General features: G+C 38.6%; 1 protein-coding gene across 1 annotated transcript in view; it reads right to left on the bottom strand.

The window, feature by feature from the left end:
• The window catches only part of ANKFN1 (ankyrin repeat and fibronectin type III domain containing 1), a 138,748-nt gene that overhangs the window by 71,151 nt on the left and 39,946 nt on the right, over positions 1-27,651 (bottom strand). The window lies entirely within an intron of this gene.

Raw genomic sequence — 27,651 nt, 5'->3', positions numbered from 1 at the left:
GAGAAATTGTACATCATCAGTAAAAAGTGTCCTAAGTGACCGTTTACACACGGCAGGATTTGAGGCAATCCTACATGAAGCAGGAGCTTCAGTCACATGGAAGACAAGGGCTGCATATTTCTAAACCTCATGATGACAAGCTATGGGCCTTTAGATTTAAATTATATTCTCTATGACACTTAAATACTTCAAAATTTAGCCAAACCATCTCTAAATCCTGCTGTTCCCCTAGAGTCACACAATCCCTCTGTTCAGAGTTGCTGCCCCTGCATCTTCTGCTTCTCTTCATTATTCTCCTGGGAATCTAGCTTGCTATCCTCACTCTCTTGAAATTGCTCTCCTAAAATTCCTAGTGCTTTGATCATCCGCAACAGCCTCTTCTTGGGAAATCCTGCCACTTTGGCCTCCCCCAAGTTTTGCAACCTTCTTTCCCCTTGGTTTCGGTTGCACCCTGTCTTCTGCTTCTTCTACCTCCTGATTCCCTCTTTTCAGGCTCTCCCTGGTTCCTCCCTTTCTTTGTCCTTTGATGTGTTGTTCCTTGAGGGTTTGGCTCCTTTTTCATTCCACATGCTTGTCCCAGTTAGTGACCTTATCCACTTTTATGGCTCCAACAATGACTCTTGAAACTGTAATTCAAGGTTTAGCTTCTCTCTGGAGCTCTGACTTCTTTCTGTAAATTTCCACCTGAGTGTCCCCACTCCACTTGAGTGGAAGTACTCCATTAAGTACTTTTCCTTACCAAAATATGTTTCTCCTCTTTTTTTCTTAATTTTAGCTCATTTAGCACGGCCACACATCCAGTCAACCAACCCCAAAACTCAGTGCATCCTGCCTCCTCTTTTTCCCCAATTCCTCACAACCAGTTGATTACTAAACCCAGTAAGTTCTATTTTTAAATGTCTCCCATAAATTTCCCTCTCCCCCTCACACTGAAGCTATTCTAGAGCAGACCCTTATAATCATGAGCATCAACTCTGCAATTGATTTTTTGTAGGCCTAATTAATAAACTCTCCTAATTGATTTTTCTGTTCATCTCCTTATCCTTATATACAATCTTCTTACTATAGCCCAAATTATAGTTTTAAAATGCAGATCTAATTGTTTAGTTTCTCCTCATAAAATCTTTTCGTAGTGTCCAGTTGATTTCCAAAGTAAAATGAAACCTTAACAAGGCATTCAAAGACCTTCATAATCTAGTCCCAGCCTTACTCTACTATCCTTATGTCCTGCCATTTCCCAAAGCAAAGTCCTTGTTACCTGTTTATTATTCTGTGCATTTTTATGCCTCTGTCTTGTGTTCATCTTCCAACCTTTGCTTGTCAAAACCCTACTAAGGCTCTAAATTCCTCAGGAATAATTAATTAAATACATCTTTTCTGTGTTCCCAAAGTCCTTAATTTATATAAAAACAAGATTTATTACACATATATTATGCTTCTTTTTCTTGTTAGATTGTGAGAAATTTGAGAATAAGAAAAGTGTTAGTCATTTTTTCCCCCTCTAGATCCACACTTGGATCTGTGTGCTTGGTGCATAGAAAATGCTTACTAAATATTGTACAAATCAAATACATATATATTTGTTTTATTGTATGCATATACATATGTACACACACACATCCAGAATAGACTGGTTTTCCAACATGGAGATATTTTTCTTCCATGTGAATCTTCTCCTTTTCCAGACTCTTGCCCTTTGAAGCTCTTAGGCATATTGTAAAATCTAATTAGAATCAAATGATTAAGGTTATATGTTTACTCTCAAATCAAGCCTATACCTTATTATAAATACATATTCTAAAACATATATATGCATGTATTTTAATATATGTGTTATATATATATATATAGGTATGTATGTATAATTTTTCCCCCAGATGTTTTATTATGACTATGAGCTACTAGCTCTTGAAAAAGCCAAGTTTCTTAAGGTCAAATTAGAGAGGGTTTGTAATCAGAGAATAGTGTTGCATATTATTTTAAGCTAAAGAAAAAAGAGCAGTCATTGAGGGAATTATCACAAACAAAATGAAAATTAGTAGCACATGTGCAAGGACATCTAGAAAGAACAAAGAATATAGGAAAATTCTAGAAACAAAAATATCTTTGGTTGCCATTGAGACATGCATGGTTCACTGATGTGGTGAAGCCCCAAGCCCAAGACTGAGGATCAAGAGCTTCTGATTTCAGGCTAAGGATTCAGGGTAACATCCCAAAAGAAGAGCTAGGGATTAGTGGGAACAAGACCAGATTATTTGAGAAATGATTAAAGAAATGTTGCTCAAAGATGCAATCTTTAAAATTTCTGAAGAAACAACAATTTATTTTTGAATGAAAGCTGTCATATTCTATTGAAATAGTTCTACAAAGCATGTTTCAGGTGGAAAAGAGGGCCTGGCTTCTTGAAAAACAACAACAACAACAAAAAAAACCAAATAGAAACAGGTTTGTAGGGAGGTGTGTTCTTCTTTAGGAGTTAATAGAAAGTTTTAAGCATTTAAGTCTAATTAGATCGTATAATATGTTGAGGTTTCAAAGGGGGAAGGGTCTAGAGAAAGAGAAGATCTACATGGAAGGAAAAAAATTCTCCATGTTGGAATGGCCAGTCTATTCTGGGGCAACCTATAGTTTTTTTCCCTCTGTGTACTTCCTTGGGTTGATGGACTCTTGACATAAAGAAAGTAGCTTCTGCTCACTTCTGGAAATAGAATGAGCCGGAATCACTTTGAGAGCCAACTGGGAATTCTAAGAAGGCAACTTAGCATGGTCTCTCTGGAAAGTTATGTGTAGGTAGTTTAAAGACTTAATATTAAAGCCATGAGAAAAATCACTTATAAGTCTGCTCTAAATCCCTGAAGGGTTGGAGCCATGTATATGAAGTTTAAAACTATATAAGACTTACAGTTTTAAGATAAAGATCAGGGCAACTGTTTCTACTTAGGTCTGGGAAATAGAAGCAGGGTTCAATCATGCAGTGGCTCATAGCAGTTGAACATTAGTAAGAAAGGTACCAGACAAAACCTAGGTGTTAGTATTTCTTAAAATTTGGCTCTGGCTCAAACTGTGATTCACTATATTTGTATCAAATAGCTATGAATATTTTAAATGTGAAGTTCTGTTATTTTAACAAATATTTCATTTTTATCTAAGCTTTAGAAATGTAGAGCAGTTGGGCAAGAGAGTTTCTACCTGAACCATCACCATTTTCCTGATGGCAGCTATATAAACCACAGACCAAGCTTAAGAGGAAGAAGAGCTCCTGAAGGTTTCCCCTCGTCATTTAAAGTCTATGATGTGAGGAGAAATGTCCCAGAATCAGTGGGAAGAGTAGAAAATTCATAACTGGAAGTGTTAGGGTGCACAAGCAGAGAACTTAGTCAAAGTGCAGGTAAATTTCAAGCCTCATGGTGTGGACTGTGTGACTAACAAACCCTGAAGAGTGATAACACTCTTCAGGCCAGCTTTTTGAGAGGTGAAGACTGTGCAAAAGTAAAGGCATAAAGAGATAACATTGCAGCAATGTCTAATTTCTATTCAGTTGATTAAAAAAAAAAAATCTAAAACCTGCTATTGTCCAGGTTCTCCCTCGAATCTCAAATGCCTCAAAGTCTAGAGTTGTTTTATCCTCTTCACACACCAGGAGGACAGACTGTAAAAGTTATCCTCTTGCGTCTTGCCTCTTGCCCAGGCCCTACCCAAGCTTTCCACTTGAGCCTCACTGGTCACTCGACCTCAGACCCGTTGCTTATGCTGTTTTCTATTTTAATATGCTCTCCTTCCCCAAAATCTTCTACCCCTTCATTCAAACCCCTGGTTCAAGGATCCTTCGTTTCCATAGCTCTTCTTGGCTTTCCAAGGGAAGCTCCTTTGCCAACTTTCCCATAGTAATTTTAATATGTCTCTTACATTGCACTTGCTTTATTGTTTTGTATTTAAGAGATCTGTCTCCTCTTTAGTCTATAGGCTCTTTAAGAGCATGAACCAAGCTGTATTAATACCAGTTTCCAAAGCATCTATCACAGCACCTAGCACAGTATAGGTGGCTCAGTTTATGTTGGGTGAATTGAATACTTGATTCATGACTTTGGAATGCTTGAAGAATAAGGTAGACAGAAATCTGGCGCTGGTACTTAAAGAATAAGAAAACAGTGTTAGAAAATATACGGTCAAAAGAGAATGGAAGTTGCTTGAGCTGCCCAGTAAGTAGTTAAGATGGAGATTAATTCCTGGCTTCCAGATTCCCAGCATCCCAGACTCCTCACTTGTCCATACTGCCTCTAAGGACCCCAAAAATAAAAGTTTATTTCCTATTCCCTATCAGCACTTCTATGGAACCAAAACAGCATTTTTACTGGCCACACTCACCCTGGCGCCTTAGCTAATGAATGGAATTTGGCTCGACTGCTCAGCCCAGCACCAGAGCATTAGGAAATCTTCCCCTGATCCATCTAATTGTGCAGTTTCTAACCTTTCGGTCCAACCATAGCACAAGAAGAAGCAAGAGGGAGAGAGGGATGTGCCGAGAAACCCAGAAAAAGATCAAATACACTCATTCCTAGAGATGAGAAGATGTGTCTTGCTGAAGCATGAACCCACTCAACACTTGTGCGTTTTAAATTGGGAAATGACGTGTGAAAACTCTGGATCTGGGAATTCTGTTTAGCTCTGGCAAAATACGAGGTTGGAGCTGCTTGCATTTTTTATTTTAAATTCCCTTGGTAGTTCTAGGAGTAGGGGCATGCATTACTTTCAAACAAGAATCTTTATTGTTTGCATAGCACACAGTCTTCCAGTTAATTAGAAAAACATTTTTTTTCCCCAAATTAAATTTCCCTAGAAAAACAATGATTTAAATTAAGGGCAAAAGGCTTTTTTTTTTTTTTTTTTTTTTGGACACTAATAAATCCTTCCTGCACCTACTACTTCTAGAAGATTAAAAGCACAGTTGGAATTGGAAGGCTATATTCATTTATTTATTGTCAGATTCTGCCATCTACAAAAGTAATATGCCCCTACCTATGTACATTGTGTATTGTCTTAGTTTTGCCTGCCGTATTACAGAGCTACCTACAGATACAGACATGATGCAGAGATTCTAAATGTTCAGGTTTTTGAAAAGTACGTAATACTACAAGTAACAACAAAAAAGTCAGCTCCACAGTCTGGTCTATTTGCTTCTTTATTTATCTCCTAATGGCTCTCCTGTTATGGCTGAATTTATTCTTTCTCTTGATGGTCTTTGCTTTCTAAATAAACGATACTATAATTTTTGTGATTCTTACTACTGCTGAGAGTTCTTTCTCTTTTTCCAAGCTTGGCATGAAGTGTTTGTTGAAAGAATACCAGTCTTCTAGAGACCCAGCTGCTGCCAGCCTAATGTCTTCAGTGAGATTCACGGAGCTTCACCTTTGTACTTTTTTGGTCTCTTAACCAGGAGTGACTTTAAACAAAAATTCCTTCAGTAATTTCTGCCATTTGGGGATGAGAAAGTCTGAATGTTCTGCACTAGTAGAGTTATCGGAAGTAAAGGTAATCCCCAAGCCCCAGATCATATAGAAATCATTTTTTTCTTTGCATTTATAGGATCTCTTTCCTTAGTAGATTCACCTACTGGTTTTCCTAGAAGATTAAATTAAGAGTTGGGAAGGTCTCAGATTTATCACAAAGTACAAAGTGCAAAATCCCCTCATCATGTCACATCTAAGATTAGGTGGCATAATAGGGCAGCTTTTAGAGGCAGCACAAAGTGGGAGAAGGAGAAAGCCAGAGCTTGGCTCCATCCACAGTTAGATGGGATAAATCCAGCGGGTGCTGGAGTTGACCCATATGGCTCGCAAGAGCTGATTGTTAAAATGTTAGGAATTTTGCCAGCTGGTTGTTAAACACAGCCATCATTAAAAATTAAATTGTATAAACTTAAATAAGTTGTGTTAAAGAAAAAGACAGTAAATACTCAAAACTCATGACTCCCTAATTTACTGCATTTTACTAGTAATTATGCTCTTGAGATTATTGATACCTATTTTATCTATAGGGTGGAAATAGCATATAATGATGTACTACTGCACTTATCTTCCCAATCTGTTTAGTGACATCACATTGGTAGCTTGAAATTGGCCATGGTGGGAATATTTGCAGCACAGCAATGAGCAAATGCTATAAAACCAAGGCTTGAGTTTTTATTTTGTGGACTGCCTAAACCAGGTATCGGCAAACTACAATTCCAAAAGCCAAATCCGACCTGAGGTCTGGCTTTTACATTTTTAAAGGATTGTAAAAGCGCGTGCACATGCACACACGCACACGAAGAATATGTGACAGAGACCATATGTAGTCCACAAAGCCTAATGTATTTACTCTCTGGCCCTTTGCAGGAGAAATTTGCTGACCACTGGTCTAGCCTTAAGAAAGTGATGGAGAAAATGTTAATAATTCAGATTAAAGTTAGAAGTTTCTGTGGCTGTTACACTGCGGGTAGCACAAAACAATTGAGGAAATAGTCTTCCAGTACTCGAAAACTGTAACTTGATTACACAAAGAATGTCATTGATGAGTCAAGTTATAAGTCTGTATTGTTTCATTTTTGTTTTAATTCCTTAAAGTAAATGAAAATATCAGCCAACATTTACATGGTAACTACACTCATTGCATGAAAATAAACAAAAGCATTTTGGGAGAATTGATAGGCTATGAGGAATTTATAAAAAAGTGTATGGTATATGTTATTATTATTTGTAAATTGTGTGCTACATATCCTTTCTGTTAGTAGAATTTATAGAAGACTTGCGTGTGTGTGTATGTGTGTGTACTTTTTTTCCTCAGAGATCCAATTGTTAAACATTTACCATCATGCCACTGGATAAATGCTAGGTGGTTGCTCCTATAGACTCAGGGTGGATGTATCCTGACCAGCAGGGTATAGTGTCCAAGGGGAGCAGATTTCTCAGATATAACTTAGGTGACATTCTGTTATCAGGAGATGAAAATGAGGTACATAAGCCCCTTTAGGAGGCAGGAGCGGCACAGTGAGGGAATCTGGGGCAAAAGTTCACTTTACTAAGCAGTCACCATCTGAGAGGTCTGTTCAGTGGCTAAGACCCAGGCACTGGGCAGTACAGGTGCTCAGACTCCCTGCATCAGTTCTTCTTGCCCAAGCCAGGGCTGGCCCTGAAATTGGCACAGCATACAGCCTGTAGGGCAGGCACCTGTGCACTTGACTGCAGCAAGGATGGCAGAGTCAGGGGCTGGCCAGCAGAAACCTAACCTCCAGTAGGTTTGGCAAGCATCCCCGTCCACTGCTTCTGATGGCCTGAAAGAGCTCCATGCCTAAACAGAACTGTCTGGGCTTCCTTATTATTTTATTCTTTATTATGTTTTATTATTACACATTATTATTATATTTTATTTCATGATTATCTGGGTTTTATGAATGGGCACTTTTAAGACACTGTGGACTGAAAATATGAACATCGGTTATTAATTCAGGCAAACCTCTCACTTTTCCTTTTTCTTTGGAACACTGCCATATCCTTGAGTTATAAGATGTCCAGGTAAATTTTCACTTGTTTTAGATTACTTTTTAAGAGAAACTGTCCAGATAATTTTTGTTCATTAAAGAAGTAGAAGCTTTTAAAAGGCTGCAACGGATAAAGTGGAACAATGGCAGGGACTCAAAACCAAGTGACAATTAGAGATCTGAAGGCTGGGACTGCCGCCCCACACTCCTTCTCTGAGAATAGGCAGCATCTGACATCTGTTCCATGGGGTAAGAGCTGCTCTGGGAAGCTTCCTGGGATGCTGAGATATTTTGTTTTTGTTTTGTTTCCAGCAGCGTGATGCCCTTCTTGTCTGCAGGGAGAGAACTCTGACAAGCTATTTTACTTTCTAAAGGATACAAAGTAGGGAAGTGCAGGATCTGTCTGATTTACACGCGCAAGGTCCAAGATATGTGATCAGTTCGCAGCTTTCTGAATCCTGTTGAGTCCTCGTGGAATTAAAATAACCAGCCACAGGGGCAAAATCAAAAACATTGCAACTTTTTTGCCAGATGACAACTTTCATTCAGAGAAGGTGACTCCATTTGGCTTTGGGGATGGGGGTCATTTTCCTACCCATTTTTAAAAAAAAAATATTGAGGTAACATTGGTTTACAACATTATATAGGTTTCATGTGTATAACATTATATTTCTACCTCTGTACACACTACAGTGTGCTCACCACCAAAAATTTAGTTTCCATCTGTCATCATACAGTTGACTCCTTTACCTGTTTCGCTCTCCCCCACTGCCCCCCGCTTCCTTTTGGGTAACCACTATTCTCTTCTCCATATCTATGCATTTGTTTTTATTTAGTTTGTCTTGTTCATTTATTTTATTTTAAATTTTTTTATATTCCACATATGAGTGAAATCATACAATATTTGTCTCTCTCCATCTGACTTATTTCACTTAGCATAATACCCTCAGAGTCCATCCATGTTGTTGCAAATGGCAAGATTTCATCTTTTCTTATGGCTGAGTAGTATTCCATTGTGTGTGTGTGTGTGTGTGTGTGTGTGTGTGTGTGTGTATACCACATCTTCATTCATTCATCCATGAAGCACTTACGGGGGCACTTACACTTGTTTTCAAATCTTAGCTGTTGTAAATTTACCACACCCACTTTTAACATCCCATTTTCCTCCTTATAACCTTAACTAATTAAACTCCTTAAGGAAAGGAGTCATGCCATATTGATTTTTGGACACCCACCCCACTCTCTTGTAGAAGTATGGAGTATAGGCTCAAATAGAGTGGGTTTGACTTGAGTCAAATTGAATGGGTTTATATGTGGACATTGATGAATGAGGGACAGTCCTCAGAGTTCTATTTTGCTCCCTTGATCTACAAAATAAGGACTTCTTTGCTGGGCATTTAACCTCATTTCTGAGGCTTGTTTTGCACTACTCCCTGAATTTGCCCTGTGTTCCAGGAAAAGAAAACTAACACTTAATGAAAATCGACCAGGCTCTTTCACAGATAATTTTGTCATTTTTTTCTCACAATATTCCTGCAAGATAGGCTAAGTCACTCATTCAGCAATTCTACCAATTTAACAAGTGGCAGAACTGGGAATTAAAGCCAGGTCTGTGTGAACCCAAAACTCACTTATAACTTCTTATTGAGCCTGGGATAAAATCCTCAATCTGTATCCTGGCCTGCAAGGCCCTGGGTGACATGGGCCTTCTCCATCTTCTAGCTTCAGACTCATGGCACCCACCAGTTCTCTTTCTCTCTCTGATTTTTAGATCCTCAAACACGTCAGGCTTCTTCTCCACACATACTATTTATTTTGCGGGAAATGTTTTCTCCTTTCTGACTTTCGTAATTATCCCTCGTTTTCCCTCAGGAATCAGTGTAAATGTCACTTCCACACATAAGCCTTCTCTGATCCGAAGATAAAATTAACATCCCTGTTATGTATCTCAGAGATATAATACTGTCCCTTTGTAGCACAGTAACTACCTATTAGGGCAGTTATCTCTTTAATCTTACAAACTCTTTGAGGACAGTTGCTATGAATATATATTTTCTAATAGCATATGTCATAGCATATAGTAGGCCAGTAAATATTTACTAAATTGATATTAGATTATTGTCCAGCTAGGTTGTGGGGATATGGAGAGGCAAGTGACATGGTCCCTGGCCTTAAGAAGCTTACACTTTAATATTATGGTCCATTTTTACAGGTGAGGACAGGAGGTTCAGAGAGGTCAAGTCTATCTCAGACCAAAGTTCTTTCCTCATCACCATGCAGACTCTTAGGAAACAAGTTGTCTTTCCAGCCTGATGCCTCTCCCATCTCCTCTTGTCAAAACCTACTTGAACGAAAAGCTCATGCTCCTTCAACCCCGGTCATTCTCCCTGATTCCCCAGAGTAATTTTATCTGTCATTTTTTCTGACATTAATACTCTCTATTTTGTATTATAATGATTCATGCAATGTATTTTCAACTCTACCTGCACAATATATTTCAAGTCTGTTTCCTTTTAATTTTTTTAAACTCCATTATTATCACCCTCATCCAAGCTACCATCATTGCATACTGGAACTCCTAGGGCAGTTTCAGAGCTGAACTAGAAGGTCTCTCTGTCTCTGTGCATACCCACTTCCCCTGCCCCCAGTCTACTGAAGCCAGAGCAGGCCCTTCAAAACATAAATAATATCACAATGCCTTCCTTCATTGAAACCTTGTAAGTGCACTTCCAATAAAATCCAAACACCTTAACATAGTCTACAACAGGGGCTGGCAAACTGAGACCCTGTGGGCCACATCCAGCCTACCACCTGTTTTTGTATAGCCTATGAGCTAAGAATGGTTTTTATACTGAAAAAAAATCAAAATATATTGTAAGTTGTGAAAATTATATGAAATTCATATTTCAGTGTCCATAAATAGATTTTATTGGAACACAACCCCACTCATTCTTTTATATATTGTCTCAGTGGCAGATTTGAACAGTTGCAATAGAGACCATATGGCCTGCAAAGCCTAAAATATTTACTATCTGATCCTTTATATGTAGACCCCTAGTCTACAAGGAGTCATGATCTGGCGCCTGCCTACTTCTTTGGAATCCCCTATCCTACTGTTCTACCCATTTTGCTTCCTCTGCACTTTCTTTTTCTCTAACTTACTAAGTTATTTCTCCCAAGCTCATCTGCATCTCACTCTAATACATCATCCTTCTTTATTTTTGGTACTTATCATTATCTGAAATTGTCTTGTTTATTTAAATTTACTTGTTTATTCAAGGAATATGAGCTTCATGAGTTTGTCTGTTTTTATCCCCCACTGTATCCCCAGGCCTCGAAGAGGATGTGCACATTGTAGGCATTCAAAAAAAACTGTGTTAAATGAGAATTTTTATCTTCCCCTTAGTTTTCTTCAGGAAAGACACTGTGTCTGACTCATTTTTGCATCCCCTACAGTGGCCAACATTGTGTCCTGTGTGGAGTAATAATAGTTCCAAAAATAGCTGTTAATTGAATAAAATGCCAGACACTTACTTCCTCTTCCTCCTGAGTCAAAGTGAGAAAACACTTGTTGTCAGCTGGACCCCAAGAAACAGTAAAATGTGTACAGCATCTTTTTCACCTTATATCTATACTGCTTTGTTTGAGGGCACATTTTAAATGAGGGGCCATGAATCCCAGCATATTCCTCAGAGAACATTAGCTATGGGTGCCTCAAGTGCCCCAACAAAGGGTATTTCTAGTTGATGCCGAGTTAGGCTCGGTGTTTTCTGATAATGGGAAAGAACTATTGGCAAAAGGTGTGGTTGGCAGTTTTTCCTATGAAAATAGCTCCAATTATTTTTCAAAAGGTTATAGATTGCCTTTTAAAATATGGCATGTGTAAAATGTTACAAAAAATAAAAGGTAAAAAGAAAATCCTGAATTAGTTAAAAACATAATGGTTTATATGAAGCTAGTGCTTAGTGATCTTTGGAGGATACTGGGAAAACATCTATTAATATTTATTGGCGTACTTTGATCTACTTCTAAATAGTTTACTTAATCCTCCTAACAATCCTATATCATAAATAATACTTGTCTCATTTTACAAATGAGAAAACTGAGATTCAAAGCTTTTAAATAACTAGCTTAAGGCCACGCAGCTTATCAGTGCAGAGTCTGGATTTGAACCCCTGTCTCTCTCGTCTTCCTCTCAAGCCCATATGAGGAGAAAGTGATAAATGGACTAACAGCCATGTTGAGGTCTTTTAAGCTAGAGAAAGCCCCAACTGTGAAGAGTCTGCAGAATTCATAATGTTTGATCTCTACTGAGTGAACCTGCGGCAGGGGCTCCTGGTTGGCACCTCTGCCTCCTTTCCCCAAGGGCCAGAGTCGTCTCCAGTACTGTGGTTTCCTTGTTGTGGTTTCAGGAGGGACCGAGGATAGTGTGCGGTGGCCACTGAGCAGAGCAGGGGACTGCACTGAGGCTGAGGGTCTGTGAGTCTCATGAAGGTGTTCTGTACTTTGTGTCAGCTGCGTGTAGCTGTGGTGGCCAAGATAAGTACTGATGAAAGAAAACAAAACAGCAAAAGCGTGAACAGTCACGGAAGACTCATGTAAATTGCTGGCATACATTTGGAGGCTGTTTCGTGTTATGTATGTAACCTCACTGGTGCCAGATAGTCTTCCTTCGCCCTCCTCCAGTAGCCAACTCTAGCCCTTCCCAGTCCTGAATAAGGCCCATGTCTTTTTTCACCCGTTTCTCTCTCCTCTGGGTAGAGATGCTTAAGCTGAGGTCAGAGGTAGGATGAACGGCCTGGGAACCAACCAACTCCAAAGCAGGAGTGGTCCCCCAGGATCCAGAGGAATTTGTGGGAGAATAGAAATAAATAAGGAAAGGAAGACAGGAAGGGAAAAGAAGAACAAAAGGAGGGAAGGAAGGAAGAGAGAGATGAGCAGGAAGGGAGGAAGGAAGGTAGGAAGGAGGGAAGGAAGAAGGAAGAAAGCAAAGAAAAGGAAGAACGAGACCACCTTAGGAGCAGCTAACCATAGTCCTCTTCCCTTTGTGTGTCACCAAGGGGAATGTGCTATTTGGGGCACTTCCCTTCAGTATTTGTTTTCACGTTCTACTGTAAATTACTCAACAAGGTGCCCTTATTGATCCTGAAAAATTCAGTCTTTAGATTTTCCCATCAAGGCAAGAATAAGCCTTTCAGAGCTTCTCAGGGAGACAGAGAGCCCTGTCCTCCAATCCCAGACTCAGGTGCTGCTTCTATGTGGATGATCAGACTAGCTGATGTTGAGGGCACAAACCTCAATATGCTGATATGGGGGTTCTTTACTTGGGGTCCTGAAATCCCATATGGGCTTCAGGGTATTAAAGAAAACCCTTCATATTGTAAGCAACATACATGTATTTTTTTCCCCTCAGATCCCTCTGAAAGGTTACACATCACAGCGCACGATGTATATCCTAGCTGGAGCTATTTGAAGGGCCTAATTACTTTTCTTGGAGGTAGTGCTGTAGTTACCTCTATTTTGTTTGTTGCCTTTGGTTTCAACATTTCTACTTACATGTGAAGTCTCTATATTTTCAACACTCACAAAACATATTTGAATCAGTAGCTTGGACCTAAAATGTTTGTTGAGTGTTTTACAGCTCATTTGTTTAACTGGCAGATCCACCCATGCCTTTTATCTGGGTCCATGGGAGCAAATGGCACTTAGTAGGTTTCCAATACGGATGTCTTAAATGAATGATTGCAATAATTTATTTAATAAAGAAGACTTTGTCACATTCACAGTTAAAAATGAAGAACAAGAGTGCTATTTTGCGCATTCAAAAGAGGTTACTCACTTGTGGTAAGATGAAGCTCTCCAGATTGTGAGAAGTCTTTTATCTATTCTAAGATAACAAGGCAGGGCAGGAAAGTCAGTGGCGATATTTAAATCTTGATAGTACGGTACTTGGCCCATAGACAGAGAAAGAATTATGTGGACTTGCTGGAGGGATATATACATAATCGGATTTCAATAAATAAACATAGTTGAGTTTATTGAATTTTGTATCTATTTGTCCAACACCAAGATAATTGCTGGCATGTTTGGGATAAGAAATCAAATTCAACTTTCAATCTAGTGCTGTTTGGCTGACTGACTTATCAAACTTTCTGTGCTGCCCTGTTAGGCACCAGATGATGTAAAGTGCTGAGGATGTGAATATGAATAAGCCTGATCCTAGCCCTCAAGACAACGGGGTACACAGACAAGTCAATATGAGGTTATAATGCAATAAGATAAGTGCTGTGATAGAGGCAGGCTTAGAGTGGGGGCACCCTCAACAGTCGGGGAAGGGGTTGATTAGGGATAAGCTTTTGGACAAGCTGGCTCTTGGCAGACTCTTGAAGGATGTGTAGGTCTGCCAAGGGAAGAGAATGGTTAAAGGCACTCCAGGCAGAAGTTTGTGGGTGTGCAAAGGCACAGAACTGTGCTGTGGTCAGGGAATGGCAGGGGGATTATGGGGAACAGAAGAGGTGAATGGGATGGGGGTGTGGCTTTAGTCAGAGATGGGATTCCACAGGGAGGCAGGAGCTCATCATGCTAACAAGTGTCAACATTATTTTGAAGGCATTTTGGAGATATTGAAAGATTAAGCCATCGTATGATCAGATTTGCATTTTAGAAAGATCACTGTTATAGCTTGTGGGAGAAAAACTGGAGAGAGGCAAGGCTGTAGTCAGGGAGACCAGAAGGATACTACTAATGCTGTGATCCATGTGCGATGGGGTACCCGCTCAGGGCTGGCATTATCTTTGCCCTTTGTGAGGAGGAGGAAAGTGCCTGACTTCTTTTTAGCCACCACGAGATACCTTTTCCTATTCACTGAGGCATTTGTGAGCCAAATTTTTATGTAAACTCAAATATTTGGCATTTCATGTTCTCATAGGAAATAGTGAATACTAGAGTTCAACTTTTTTTTTTTTTTTTTTTAACTAAGAGCTATTAGCAACACTGTATACTTAAAAATTTCCAAATCAAATATCGTGGTCATATCAAAAACCATGCCCTCTCTCCAGGTGTATGTAACTGGTCTCAGCTTTACTCAAAGTTCAATTGCAAACAGTAATAAAAACATTGACATTTCTTTGCTCGTTCAGTACTTACGTAGCTGTCCCCATCTCATTTTTACACATGCAGAACCTCAAGAGTTGGTTGAATTTGAGGTGAACTGAAATCTTCTTTGACAGTAGGTTTTTTGGAGGATACTTTCATCCTTAAGTAGCTTTCAAAACAACACTCAGATAGTGGCAAGAGATCAAAGAAATGCTTTGTTACCACAGGGGCTGCTGAAACTGTTATTTCCCCTGCAAAAGTTCTCCTTTGCGGAGAAGAAAGTAGATCAGACTTACTAGGGGCTCGAGCAAATACCCCTCTATGCAAAAGCAGACCCAAGCCCAGTGAGATGTATATCTGTACTGTGGGTCCTCTGCAAAGAATCCAGGAGGGAGAACTGGGGGAAGAAGTAACAAAAGAAGGGGAAACTGTGGCTGCTAAGTCTACCTCTCGTCATGGGAATAACACATTTTCTAAATGTTCTAAAACATTTTTAGATTGTTTTAACCTTCTTCCACATTTTTCTCATTTGATTTTCACAACCACCCTGTTACGCTTTTTTCTCATGTTAGAAGTGAGGTCACAGGCTCTGCAAGACTGAGTACACCTTCCAAGGCCACACACTGGGAATGAATGGGGGGGTTAGATTTCGAACCTGTGTCTGGTCTCAAAATCCAGTACCTCTTTCCCTCATAGTTAAATGACGCTTCAGCATGTACTGAGAGGTGAGGAAAACAGTAGCTGTAGAGAGGAAATCATAGAGGTACACAGGTTTGTGAGTTTTGATTTGGAGAAAGTCTGAGAAATGTTCCTTCTGAATCTTCAATTAGCTGTCAGATGAAGGTACAGTTCCATGGACCAGTTCTGTCCCATAATGAAGGGTAGGGTGTGTTATGCTTTGTAACTCCAAGGGGTTCACCTGCTGGTGCACCCACCCATTCCTCTGCAGGATCGTGGAAAAACATGTGGCATCTAGATTAAGAAGGGTTGTGATACAAATTTTTTTCAAGTACAAAACTCTGGGACCAAATTCTCCTTATTGCTCAGGTTCTTCTCCTTTAATAATGCTAATTACTACATTTAAATGACACTTTCCAGTTTAAAAACACCTTCATGTATTCACATTTCCATATATGAGTACATAATTTTTTGAGCATCTTTAAGACTGGAAGGCACTGAGCTGGGTGATGGGGATATAAACACAAAATAAGACATCATCCTTGCCCTAGGACTCACAGACCAATGGGCAGATGGATAAAGATACAGGCAATTATAGTAAGATGTGATCTTGCAGGTGAACAAAGTGTTGTTGAAGTTCCAAGGACCATCAAAGTTGGAAGAGGGGTTGGAATAAAGGAAGGCAATGTTTGGTCTAGGTTTTGAAGATTGAGTAGGATTTTACTGCACAGAGAAGGGCATTGCAGGGGGAGAAGCTGAGGGTTGAAAGAGTTGAGCATGATAAGATAGAGGAGGGATGCTTTGCAGCAGAGGAAAGAAGGATGTGGGGGCTGAGGGATGGGCTGATATGTGAAATTCCTTGATTGCAGTGCTGAGGGTTGGTTTTCTTATCTCATGGGAGCCAGTGAAGGCTAATGAGCAGGGGAATGACATGATCAGTTCATGTTTTTTTTTTTTTTTTTTAATTAATTTATTTATTTATTTATTTTATGGCTGTGTTGGGTCTTCGTTTCTGTGCGAGGGCTTTCTCTAGCTGTGGCAAGCGGGGGCCACTCTTCATCGCGGTGCGCGGGCCTCGCACTATCGCGGCCTCTCTTGTTGCGGAGCACAGGCTCCGGGCTTAGCTGCTCCGCGGCATGTGGGATCTTCCCAGACCAGGGCTCAAACCCGTGTCCCCTGCATTGGCAGGCAGATTCTCAACCACTGCGCCACCAGGGAAGCCCGATCAGTTCATGTTTTAACTTGATGACCAGTGTTGGTGTAAGCAGGGTAATGGGAGACATTTAAATCTCACTAGCTCTGCTGGGTTAATTCTTATTCTTACATTTCAAGTAAGGGAGCTAACTCCTAAGAGTGTTTCATTGACTTTCAGATAGCTAGTAGGTGCAGGTATTACAACTCAGCTGTACAATTTCTGACTTCAGTTCTTATACAAACCAAACCACATATCTGTGTGACACATGGCCCCAAAACTCTTTGTTTTCTGTAGGGCTTATGGTTTATAATGTTTGGGGTGTCTGCCCAGCTCATTCCCTACCAACATTGTGCACAGATAACTTAGATTTCCCACGAAGGTCTGGCATGCCTGAGAACAGTGACCTTTCTACACAATTCTTTTTTTTTTTCCTCACTTCAACTCAGTCACTAAGATGAATCTACTCAGAGTAATTGTTGGATGGTGTTGACAAATGCTGGAATCACATCATCTGACTGCTGCTGCACAAATGCGCTGTTGCTTTCACCCTCCTCGGCCATGACCAGGACTTTGGGAACCTGGGCAACTGCAGTTCTAGACCTGAAACATGGTCTCTCTCGTTGTGGAAAAGCTGATGGAAGGCTCTTCTTGAAGTTCACCTTTGCATCACCAGATCTGCCATTGAGCTTCAGCAGTAAATGAAAGTCCAGGCAGAAACCAAAAATAATTACACTGCTTTGGCTTTCCGCTTTATGGAATAGATTCTTTCATTTTTTTTTTTTTAAATGAAAGCTTATTTCTTTATTTCTTTATTTGTTTATTTATTTATGGCTGTGTTGGGTCTTCGTTTCTGTGCGAGGGCTTTCTCTAGTTGTGGCGAGCGGGGGCCACTCTTCATCGCAGGCGCGGGCCTCTCACTGTCGTGGCCTCTCTTGTTGCAGAGCACAAGCTCCAGATGCGCAGGCTCAGTAGTTGTGGCTCACAGGCTTAGTTGCTCCGCGGCATGTGGGATCTTCCCAGACCAGGGCTCGAACCCGTGTCCCCTGCATTGGCAGGCAGATTCTCAACCACTGCGCCACCACGGAAGCCCGATTCTTTCATTTTTAATATAAACTAAAAAACCTACTGGAGTTGGATCACAACTGAATTTAAGTGTTTCCGGCTCACCACTCAATAATTTATTTTGAATCATTTTGATTGGTAAGGTCTTACATCAAGGTGTTCATCATCCTTATTTGTTTACAAATGTCCCACCATTTTTTATTTCTTTAAGCCTCAAAATAGAAAAGTAATAAGCATTTCACGATTCAGGGTTTTGATTTTTAAAAAACATGTACAAACACTAGATATTGATTATTTAGTTACCTAAAAATTTTAGTAGCACACAAAGAGAAGAAATACTTAAAAATGTGTGTGTGTGGGAGTGGGGGAGGTGTGGCTAAATGCTGCCTGGAACTGGAGAATGAAGAAGAGAAATTTTACTTATTTTAGCCCAAAAAATAAGTAAAATATGTATCAAAAAATCTGGCATATAATTCCACAGTCCAATAATTCTACTGAAAACTAATTTGCAGGTAAAAAGCCAAGGACACCCAATAAAACATTTAATTGTTACAAATATAAGTGCTGTATATTAACAAGATACAATCTCGTCATGCTGCAAAGAAATTTACTTTTAAAATGTATTATTTACCTGTAAATTATATGACTAGTGTTAAGGGATAAGTGATTTTAAAATGATATATAAATTGTATTAAAAGGTTTCATTTTCAGAAGACATTGAAAATATCTGATTTTTCTAAGTATACCCATTATTTCACCTATTGAAAGGGATATAAAAATGCAGGTTTGAAAGTAGGAGATCTGATATCTTTCTTTTTTTAAAAAAAGTGACATCACACATGGAAAATATACAAACACTACAGAAAGTTAAATTCTCCCGTAACTTGCTTCCCAGAGGTAAGCACTGATACCAGTTCTTGACTTTCCTTCTGGATATTTTTCCATATAGATAGAAATAGAAGATATACTCTGAAAAACCAGGCTGATGTTCTATTTTCTCATGAGTAATATGACAGGGTGCCTGGGGAATTGGGTTGTTAAATGACGTAATGATATGAAAAATACTTGACAAACTTTGGAACGGTCTGCAAATATTAACCAGTCATGGGGTCCTTAACCTGAAGTTAATGGACCACTACGAAATCTAAGTCTTGGCTTCAGAGTGTCTATGAAAGTCCAGAAATTGTAGATAAAATATACTGGTATATATGCATAAGTGCATTTTTTGGTTTGTTTTGTTCTGTGTTTTTCTGGGTAGGCAAAGCCATTGTGTCCATGAGCTTTTCTAAGGGAGAATGATACCAAAGTTGTTTAGAACCAGTATTCTAGACCCTGAGTTCTGTTTTCTTGGGATTGTGCCCTATTCATTGAATGTGCATCAAAGGAAGGAGAGGATGAAGACTGTGAAACAGTTCAGAGTTGTCCTTGGGACCTTCTAACTTGCATTCTCTGGGTCTCTCCTGTTCATCCAGAACAATGTCTATATGTTCCTCACTGAGTTATCCTGTTCCGCTAAATAAGCCTAGTCTCTTGCACCACTGTGCCAAGCTTCCAAATTACCACCCTGCCTTCTCCCATTATCAAAATTCTGAACCCAGCTGTCCCAGAAGAAAGTTAAACTTCTAATAAAAAATAAAAGACACATCTAATAATAAATTACTTTACATCAAAGTATGAATGATGGCTAATAGCATAAAGACATGCCCTGAGACTATTTTCACTTATGTATTTTGATTAATTATTTGTTTTTTTCCCCAAAAATGTTTTTAAGATAGGAAATCAGAAGATAAAACAGGGAATTCCCTGGTGGTCCAGTGGTTAAGACTCCACGCTTCCACTGCAAGGGGCACAGGTTCGATCCCTGGTTGGGGAACTAAGATCCCGCATGCTGCACGGCACGGCCAAAAAATAAATAAAAATAAAAAATAAAATATTAGCTAGCAAAAAAAAAAAAAAAGAAAAGAAAAAGAAGATAAAACATAGGGCATTATTTCTACTACAGAGTTTCCAAACTTGTTTCCTCTACTGCAAACATAATGGGTTACGGGTTCCCGTATATGCTGCACTCCCATTGATATATACAGGGTTGTGCCCAATTACATGCACCCTAGGTATAATTTCACATCTTTTGTACTCAAGACTCCAACTTCAGTATCATAATCATTATTTAAACTATTTACTAAATGCCTCACAGCTGAAAATCACAACACTGTTGTGATCTAGTAGGGAAGCTGAGACTACTCAAATAGTGGGGGCTTATTTTAATTTTTTGAATGGGAGCTGGAGCTGCTTTAAGATGGCAGGTTTTTCTGGTGCTTCTCAAATTATATTTATTCATTCCCTCCTTTATTTGCCATCCATTCATTCATCCATCCAGCTATCTGTTTGTTCAGTCTAGATGTTGGGAGAAGGTGGAAGGGCATGCCATGCAGGGGGAACAGCATGTGCAAGGGCATGAAGGCATGAGATTGTATGATGAGCCCAAGGGAAGGTGAGCTGCTCCATGGTTTCAGCTGTAGAATGCAAGATGGTAAGAGGTGGGAGATGCAGCTGGAAAGGAATGTTGGGGCCAGGTTGTGAAAAGACTGTCAACATGTTAAGGAGTATGGACCCATGTCATCACCACTTAAAGCTGGTTATACTTAGAAACCACATGAAGAGCAAAGTCAGTCTTTTAAATTAGTTTCTTTTTCAGAGTCCTGGAGAGGGAGGGCCAGTGGGCTACTCCCATGCACCAACTGGAGATTTCTGGAGATTCTGACCTGATGTCTTGGTTACCATGATCCCACCCTGGTTAGAAATGCAAGAATCTGAGGCTTAAGTTGTGAACCTCTGATGCCAGCAGAAGTAGCAAGTGTCTAAGAACTCTCAGCATGTTACTCTAATCCCAGGGAGATCAGAATTGAACAAGCTCCTTTTGTTGAGAATTCTCAACTTCTGCAAACTCAAGAAATCTCACCTCAGTTCTACAAATTGCTCAGATTATGGGCTAGGTGCATTAACCCCTGAAGTTCCTAGCCTAGGCTTCAGGCCTCTCTGTGGTTTCTGGTGAGATTTTTACTAGGGAAATGATATGCTACAGGGGAAATAATAGTGAATTGGGAGCAGGAATCTAGGATTTTTATTTTGGCTCTGCCAGATATTTTTGTGACCTTGAGCAAGTCTCTTCACCTCTCTGGGTCTCAGTTTCCTTAGTTTTAAAAGAATAGGTTGAACCAAATGATCTCTGCTTTTCTTTGGTTGTTAAATTCCAGGATCCTGGGGTTTTCTTTTATTATTTTTTATACATATCTTATGTGGCTCTTAGTATTTTACTATTTTGTTCTTTCGTTTTGGAGCTCACCACCATTTTAAGTAAAACTCTTTTCTAAAATTGATTTTTATATGTTTTTATATTTATACATTTTTATTTTTTATTTTATCCTTTTTTATCACTCTGTTTTACTCTTCATGTTTTAAAACAAATGGTCATCTCTTAAGACCATTTAAAAAATCCCAATTCTTTTGTTAAATTTTACTGGGTTTTGATTTTCCAGAATTAGATCAGACCATTTTAGCAAAAGATCCATAAGTCCAAATCTTTATCCTCTGATCTCAAAGAACATCCAACCAACAAAAACACATTCCTTAGCTTTATTAATTCCTTACCAAATAACAAAGAATATACCACCCCAGTGTTAGGTAGATTGGACTGTTTAAATATGGAAGAATAAAATTATCAGAAAAGAAAGTCGCTATCATTTAAAACGATACCTTTATTTGGACATCATGGGGAAGTTTTGGCAAACTATTCAAGTGAAAACCACTCAAGTAGCATTTGCAAGAAATTATATTCCCTCTCCCTGACTAACAAAGCAAAGTATATTCTGATTCAAGAAAACAGTCATGTAGGAAAGGTAAAGCCTACAGGAAGTACTCTTTCTCCTTGTGGACAAAACTATCTTAAGACCTAACTTGTTGGAGAAAGAAAAGAACATGGACTTTGGAGAATTCTAATAGGTTCCTGGTTATAACAAGGAGATGCCTCAGGGCAAAGAAAATGTCCTTTGGGGCTTCAACTCTCAAAACTGGCCCAGCTTTTCTTCTTCTTAATAGCTATTGTGCTCTCAGTTATTTTAAATTGTGTATTATTGAAATAACTGTGGATCCATTTTTATGACTTCCTAAAATAGGAAGGCAGAAACATTGCCTTCCTATTTTAGGAAGAAACTGAGGCCAGAGGGGTTAAGTACTTGCTCGAGGTCACACAGCTAACAAGTAGAGGAACTGGGAACAAATTCAGAAGAATGAGGCAGGGAATTGTGACTGCTTATGTTTAAAAAATAGTACCTGTTCTTCCTTTATTAAACTCATGTTTTAGGAAAAAAATAGGCATACTAAGAGTATTAAGGCCATGATTTAGTTATCTGGGGATAACTTGCTGTAAGGAGGAGGAACAAGGCCATGAAGGCTATTTGAGTCTCATTGAAAGAGATGCTGATGAACTTCTGTAGAGTTTTCCTCATCATGGAACTGTTAGCTATAGGGATTTATTCACATGCCACTATGAACAGGCTTTTAAGTAAATGAGACTGTAAAATGAATTCTTTCCATAGAAACCTAAAATTTTAGGCATTCTCAAAAGAGTTTTATAATCATTACTTATGGAAGTCATACCATTCATTGACTTTTTCTGTAGATTTGAAGAAAATATTTATTTTTAAAATAAGGAACATAACATTGAGACAAATATAATCTGATTGCTGTCTTCCTCCACCGCTAAGATAATACAAGAGAGTATACATGGCAGGTCCACATAAAAGCTCCCATCATTTCCACAGGTGTCTTTATCCTAATCCACTAGCAATTTATACCTCTGCTACTTCATAATAGGAATCCAGGTTTAAACAGAATGTCTCAAAGAAAACAAATGGAGGAAACATAGTTAACAAATGTACATAGGGAGATAAAACTCCTGTAAACACCTATGATAATTTTCAGAAAGACACCCAGAATATTATGATGGGCCAACTAATTGACCAATATAAGGAATTTAAATATGTAGCTATTTAAGCTTAGTAAAATACTTTTCTAGAAAGTTCATATTGAAAATAGTTGTAGTAATTGCAGTCACTGAAGAAAGCATCCACACATTTTGTTAAAATATGGTTCTGAGATTATTCCAGTCTAACTTATTTCCGATATGGATGTATGGAGTTGAAATGATCTGCAGAAAATATAGCCTAAAATTATTTGTCAAAGTGTTCTAAATTATTTTCTATCTTACTTGTAGTCCTCTGATACTTTGGCAGTTTGTGCTAGGAGTGGTTGAGATCCCCTTATTTCAAGCCTATGTTTCAGAAGCCATAATCAAATACAAAGAATCTATTGATCATAAGTAAGCTCTGACCTACTACAGAACAATAAAAGCCTGTATATGTTTTAACATAAATGGAGGTCCAGTGTGATGTTATGAATATGCCTTTTTGGAGAAATATGTATATCCTGACTTTATCACTTGCTAGCTGTACAACTTGGGCAACTTCTTAATTTCCCTCATCTACAAATGAAGAGAAGAATAGATCCTACCTCATAAGACTGTTGAAAGGATTAAATGAGATAATACATTGAAAACATTTATCTTGGCACATACTAAAAGCTCAATAAATATTTCCTACTATTAGTGCTACCACTTCTGCTACATTTCTTCATAAGCCAGTCTAAGGGATAGCACTTTGTTCAATATGCCCTATTTGGTAGACTGTTTTTATCATATACAAATTTTCTTTACTCGGATAGAAAAATTAAACCCTTTCCAGATTCCATGTCCATGTTCAGGTTTGAAGGTAGATACTGTTAGACATCTTTAGTCCATCAAATGTTTACTTTTGAAACCCTGAGCTGGAGGATCCTCCACATTTCCTTCCCTTTTTTTCTCTTGCCGTATTTATTTGGTCTCATGCCAGAAACTTATTGGAGGTAGTTCAAATTAGCATCCATTACAGATTAATCTAGAAGAGGTTGATTATTTATTATCAGGCGGATACATGAACCTTGGCAGTTTCAGAAACCATAGCTAAAGTGATCTTATAAAGTTCCAGTTAAATCAACACAGTGATGTGCTAGTCTCATGATGACTTTCATGAAATTACCTCTGAAATGCTAAGTATTTTCCCACTCAGAACCTCATTCTAACTCTATAACTTATACCAAAGATAACACTGTACCTGCTCTTAGCCTTATAAGTCTTACAAAAGCCCTTGGCCAAAAGCAATAAAATTTGACCTGACCTAATCCTGGAGTCACAATGGATAATGTGTGTATTTTTCATTCAATAATTTAATGTGGAAATTAACTGCATGTGTCACATATTCCCCATCTTAAGTAGAGAGACTTTTATGGTTCTAATGTTACACAAAAATTAAATATGTAAGCACTCTTGTCATTTAAGACTCTTCACTTTCCTGATAGCTTAAATAAGTACTACAAAAGACTCCTTTGGAGAATTTGTTATTTTATAACATGGAAACCTGCTCCATGGATTTCACCCCCTATGGTCACAGAAATGATAGCAACAGATATTTTTTTCTTTCCCCTTAAAAGATTTGAAATAATTTTCCTACTCTGGCTTACTGTATTATTCTCTCATGATTGTAAATATGGGAAAAACACTGGAAATTTATAGAAAAATTTTGTTCTCCTTCTTTAGGTGTACTCTTGAGCATTTTCTACTCCTGGGCATGGGAAGAAAAGTGTCTCTCTACCTGGCCTCACTTTTTCCATAAAGGCTATCACTTCATGGTATCTTTTGTCTGATATGTCTTTTTCCATTGCCTCACCTTTTTTCCTCTGTATCCCATGAACTTTGTTTTTTCTTTTAATTTTTAAAATTAAGTTTAATGTTTTGAATAGATCCATGTGGTTCAAAAACCAAAAGGTATAAACAGTGATACAGGGATAAGTCTCCCTCAATTCCTGGTCTGCCATCTTGTCAGTTTCCAGACTTGCCCTTCATAGGTATACACTGTTCTTAGTGTCTTATGTATCCTTCCAGAGTTTCTTCATGCATACTGAAACAAATAGGAATACAGATCCCCACTCCCTCCCCCATTTTACACAAAAGATAGCGTATTATATGTATTCTTCTAAACTTTTTGTAAATTTAATTTTTCTTAGAGATTTTTCCATACACTACATAATGATTTCCACATGCTTTTTTATAGTTACTTTGTATGGTAATTTATTTAACTAGTTCTCTGTTGATAGATATTCTGTGTTTTACTCTTATAAACTGTATGTGATGTAATTTACTCTTTCAAACAATGATATGAATGATCTTGTGCATATTTTATATTATACATCTCTAAGTGCATCTGTAGGATAAATACCCCTAATAAGGATTGCTAGGTTAAAAGTTATTTGCATTTGTAATTTTGATAGATATAGCCAAACTGCCCTCTGTAAGAGTCATAAAAATTTTTCTTCCATCATCGTTATATGAGAGTGACTATTAGATTAGAGCCTAATCAACAGTTTATATTAAAACTTTTGGATTTTTGCCATTTGGAAAGGTGAAAAGTGATAGCTCAGGTCAGTTTTAAATTCCATTTCTTTAATAATGAGAGAACTTGAACTTCTTTTTATATGCTTAGGAGCCATCTGTGTTTCTCTATGAACTATCCTTCCTTCATTATTTCTTATAGATTTTAAAAGCTTGTCTATATGTTAGAAAGATGAACCTGTGCCTGTTGTATGAAGTTTTGTCTTTTTTATGTTGCTAAAGTTCTTTCTGCTGAAGATTTTTTTTTTTAAAGGGGTATTTTATTTATTTTATTTTTGGCTCTGTTGGGTCCTCGTTGCTGCATGTGGGCCCTCTCTAGTTGCGGCGAGCGGGGGCCACTCCCCACTGAGGTGTGCAGACCTCTCATTGCGGTGGCCTCTCCTGCTGCAGAGCACAGGCTCTAGGCACGCGGGCCTCACCAGTTGTGGCTCTTGGGCTCAGTAGTTGTGGTTCACGGGCTCAGTTGCTCCGCGGCATGTGGGATCCTCCCGGACCAGGGATCGAACCCACGTCCCCTGCATTGGCAGGTGGACTCTAAACCACTGCACCACCAGGGAAGTCCCTGAAGATATTTTTTTAATGAGGTTGAATTTATTCTAGATTTTGAGTCATGGTTATAAAGGCTGTTCCTATGTTAGTTGTAAAGGATTTCTCTCATGTTTTCTTCTAGAACTTTTATGATTATATTTTATTTACATTGAAATCTCTGATCTCTTTATAATTTATCCTGGAATAAACTGTGAGACATTAATTCAATTACATTTTATTTTTCTATTCAGTAGCCCTCTTATTGAATTGTACATCTTTTCCCCACTGATTTGTGATACTACTTTTATCTTATTTTAAATTCCTGCATTTAGAGCTACTAATGGATTTTCCCTTCTAACCTATAGACTTATTATGCTCCACTATTTCATTGTTTAATTATTTTGGCTTTATAATGGGTTAATATCATGACCTTTATGTTAACCTAATAATAATAATGACAGCATCATCTTACATATATATAGCATGGTATCATTTACAAAGCATTTTTGCTTATATTACTTCATTTGTTTTGATTCTTATAACATCACACAGGGCAGCTGAGACAGGTACTTCTGTCCTTACTTTGTACATGAAGAAACTGAAGCCCAGAAGAGGTGAACTGTTTTCCCAAGATCACAAGCAAAGCTAGTAGGTGGAAGAGTGATGACTTTTCTCTTAGTGCTGCCTTTGCCAATTCATAGTACACCTCTCAGAATATTTCAGATATTCCCTAAATACTTCTCTACACCAGAAAGGTTGTTCATTTCCATAGATTAACTCTGTGCTGTAGAGTTCTAAGTCTTGCAGATCATCAGCTTTATCTAAACTTCTTTGGATTGAAAAAGGGACAAAATCATGAAAATCATAGAATGTTAGAGCAGGAGGAGACCTGAGAGATCATAGACTATCCTGGTCATTTTATAAAAAGAGGAAATTGAAGCTCACAGAAGCTGTGATCTCTGTGCCCAAGGTCATACAGTTTCTAAGAAGTCAGGGTCAAGTCAGAACTCAGAGATAGTTGTTTTCACTTGGTTTACTAATGAAGAGAAGGACAAAAATATTGTATGTACTTTACTGAAACTAATCATCTCCATGTTTTTAAGCACCTCCAGGACCAGAAATGATAGGTGTGAATTCATTCATTCATTCATTCAACAAATAATCATGTACCACCTGTGCTTGTCATTGGGTTGATAATGGTGAACTAAAAATAGGCATAGTCCTTGCCTTCATGGAGAATATAGTCTAGTAAGAGAAACAGATATCAAGCAAATAATAGATGGATAAAGGCGTAATTACAAACTGGAAAAAGACTATAAGGGAAACTTACATGGTGCTCTGAAAGAATATAACAGGAAGACTTAATTATTTAGACTGTAGAGTCTGGAAAACATCCTGCTTTTCCCCCCACCCCCAAAACTGCCTTGCCACGTCGTCCTGAGGCATCTCTGTGGAGACCTAAGATTCCATGGGTCAGTTTGAAAACCACCCATCTAATCGTATTCCCTCATTTCTTCAGAGGAGAGAACTGTGGCTGAAAGAGGAGACATGACTTACCGAGGAATGTCACTTAGCTAGTTCGAGTAGAACCAGGATTAGAACAGCAGCCTCCTGACTTTTTGGTTAGGACCCCTCCTGCTGTATAATGAATGACCTCTTAGTGCAGACTCATGCTCAGCTACCATAGTTTGCAATGACACCATCCTTCATGGATCATGGGCTCCACAGGAGACTGTTTTATTTTGACTTAAGTTATACCATGCCGTAATCAGCGCACTGTAGAGAACAGGCAAATCAAGATTTTGACAAACACTTGCCAGTAAGGCTAGGTAGTTTTTATTTTATTTATTTAATTTTTGGCTGTGTCACACGGCTTGTGGGATTTTAGTTCCCCGACCAGGGATTGAACCCAGGCCCTCAGCCGTGAGAGCGCAGAGTCCTAACCACTGGACTGCCAGGCAATTCCTGGCTAGGTAGTTTTTAGAATGTAGTTTATCTCATTTTCCTTGAGTGGGATATCAGTTATTGTACTTAAAG

Source organism: Balaenoptera ricei, chromosome 20, assembly GCF_028023285.1.
Source record: "Balaenoptera ricei isolate mBalRic1 chromosome 20, mBalRic1.hap2, whole genome shotgun sequence".
In the NCBI taxonomy this organism is placed as follows: Eukaryota; Metazoa; Chordata; class Mammalia; order Artiodactyla; family Balaenopteridae; genus Balaenoptera; species Balaenoptera ricei.
The sequence above is the reverse complement of the archived record's forward strand: the minus strand, read 5'-3'. Positions and strand labels throughout refer to the sequence as shown.